General features: G+C 40.8%; 1 protein-coding gene across 1 annotated transcript in view; it reads left to right on the top strand.

Annotated features, from left to right (window-relative positions):
• slc4a5b (solute carrier family 4 member 5b) overlaps window positions 1-3,051 on the top strand; it is a 93,248-nt gene that overhangs the window by 444 nt on the left and 89,753 nt on the right. The window lies entirely within an intron of this gene.

The following is a 3,051-nucleotide window of genomic DNA, read 5'->3' as shown; positions in this document are numbered from 1 at the left end:
ATATATATATATATATATATATACATATATACATATATACACACACACACACACACATTTCCATCCATCCATCCATTATCTTTACCCACTTATTCCATTTTGGATCAGGGGGGTCACCGGTGCCCATGTCCAGCAATCACTGTGCGAGGGGTGGGGTACACCCTGGTCAGGTCGCAAGTCCATCACAGGGCCACATAAAGACAAACAAGACAAACAACCATTCACTCACTCACACCTATGGACAATTTAGAGTTACCAATCAGCCTAACATGCATGTTTTTGGTCTGTGGGAGGAAACCGGAGCACCCAGATAAAACCCATGCATGCACAGAGATAACATGCAAACTCCACCCAGAAAGACCCCTGGACCGGGGTTTGAACCAAGGACCTGCTCGCTGAGAGGCAGCAGCTCTACCAGTTGCACCACCGTGCTGCCCCACAAACACACACACACACACACATATACTGTATATATATTTTTTATTTTATTTTTTCTGTAATTTTCAAATCACATGTTTTTTTATGATTGACTGCTGTTGTACTGATAAATTTCTCCTGGAGGGTAAACTATATTTTGGCTGCAAGAATCAAGCTGTGAAATACTTCGTTTTCTACAACTGATAGTTGTTGGTCATTAATTATGATGAAATTTAGCAACTTCTCGTTAAACATTCTAGCTCCGGGGCTTCAGTGATGTCTTCTTGTTCAATCCGCAGCAAGCAGTCTGATTTCGGTCAGCCACGCTCAGTCTGCCCATCCTCAGAGACGGACAGACTGAGAGGGTCAGACTGAACGTGGCGGACCGAAATCAGACTGCCTTCTCCGGACTGAATGAAAATAACAGACTGCTGAAGCCCCGGAGCTCGAATGTCCAACATAAAACTAACTGTACCGCGGTTTAATGTGGTGCTATGGCTCTGCAGACATTGCTCGTTGCTGTCTTGTTTTGTGGTGTTTCTAGTGTAAAATACTTCCACACAGCAGACATGTTTTGGTGAAAAGTTGGTTAGCTGTTAGCCACAGTGCTACTAACTCAGTCCTCATGTTGTAGCTGGCTGCAAACTATGAAATGGATTTCCTGAACGTGAGGTGGGTCTTATTACTCTGGGTTCATGAGACACGCCTCGGTTCAAGGAATCCATTCCATAGTTTGAAACCAACGTGCAGTGCAACCACAGACATGCATCATGGATCAGAAATATCGGCAGGTGGGATCGGAAAATCTGATATGTAAATTATGCTGGTATCGCTACGATACTGGATCGGATCAGCCCCATCCCTATAAAAACAAACAAATAAACAAACAAACAAACAAACAAATAAAAAAAACAACCAGAAATTAGATATGGACAACCAAGCCTGACATCTTCCTCTTCACAATTACACTTTAAGATCTTGTCCATAAACTCCACAAACATGATTGGAGACAAAGGGCTACCTTGGTGGTGTCCAACCTGCACTGGGAACAAGTTTGACTTCCTTCCAAGGATATGGAAACAGCTTTCGATTTGGTTATACATGGATCAAATTTCCTTTACAAGCATCCCTGACACCCCATACTCCCACATCACCCCAAATTAGTTGTTTTATGTGTTAAAATATAAATTATAAATTATATTTTCATGTTAACCAAGATTTTCTTTTTATCAAAGTGGCGGATTCCTGAGGTGAGGGAGCTGTTAGGATAAAAAAAAATACAGTATAAGTATACAGAGCTTGGTTAGTTTATCGGAATCTGGAAGCAGCTAATAATTTTCAGTTGACCAAGTGGGCTGCAACTTAATGGTTACAGAGGCAAAACGTTGGATTTGGAAATAATTCAGTGACACAAACCTTAGAGAACCAAGGTTTAAGTGTTTTCTTTAGCTGTTGTACAAATACAAGTGCTTATGTGTTTTTCCTCTTTCTCTTTCAGAGGTCCAGCCATTCTACATTGGTGTTCCCATTACCCACAGACGAAATAGGCGCAGACATCGCTCTCATGTCCGTGATGCTGATCAGGATTCAAGACACTCACACTACGATCACTATGCACGTCATGACCACTCACACAGAGATTATTACCATGACAGAGAGGAACCCTGTGATGATGAAGAAGGCAGTACAGAGCATCATGAACATGCTGATCCCACAGGTTAATCAAGCCTTGGTTACTGAAATATTATTGTCATGAGTTATTGTAATTTTTCTTAAAATGTGAATCACTGAAAAAAAAAAGTTTTGCCTATTTTTATCTGCCCTAGTAAATTTAAAAGTTCCTTGTGCTTGCAGTCACAGGCAAAATACTGATTTGATTATGAATGAGCTTGAAAAAATGTTAAGAGGCTCAGCTTTGGGCAAACAAACGTTGATGCTGCGAGAGAATGCTGAAAGTCTGCCGATCTCTAAAAATCAAGTACAGAGTTTTTCTCAAGTGCACAACTGAGATCATATATATACATTAATATACAGTATGTGCATGCTTGTTGGTATGTGTTGTACAAACCAATTCCAAAAAAGTTGGGACACTAAACAAATTGTGAATAAAAACTGAATGCAATGATGTGGAGGTGCCAACAGCTAATATTTTATTCAGAATAGAACACAAATCACAGATCAAAAGTTTAAACTGAGAGAATGCATCATTTTAAGGGAAAAATCTGTTGTTTTCAAATTTCATGGCATCAACAAATCCCAAAAAAGTTGGGACAAGTCCATTTTTACCACTGTGTGGCATCCCCCCTTCTTCTTACAACACTCAACAGACGTCTGGGGACAGAGGAGACCAGTTTCTCAAGTTTAGAAATAGGAATGCTCTCCCATTCATGTCTAATACAGGCCTCTAACTGTTCAATCATCTTGGGCCTTCTTTGTCGCACCTTCCTCTTTATGATGTGCCAAATGGGCTCTATAGGTGAAAGATTTGGACTGCAGGCTGGCCATTTCAGTACCCGGATCCTTCTACGAAGCCATGATGTTGTGATTGCTGCAGAATGTGGTCTGGCATTATCGTGTTGAAAAATATAGGGTCTTCCCTGAAAGAGATGACGTCTAGATGGGAGCATATGTTGT

Source organism: Nematolebias whitei, chromosome 18, assembly GCF_014905685.2.
Source record: "Nematolebias whitei isolate Nwh7 chromosome 18, NemWhi1, whole genome shotgun sequence".
In the NCBI taxonomy this organism is placed as follows: domain Eukaryota; kingdom Metazoa; phylum Chordata; class Actinopteri; order Cyprinodontiformes; family Rivulidae; genus Nematolebias; species Nematolebias whitei.
This window is presented reverse-complemented; position numbering and strand designations above follow the sequence as displayed.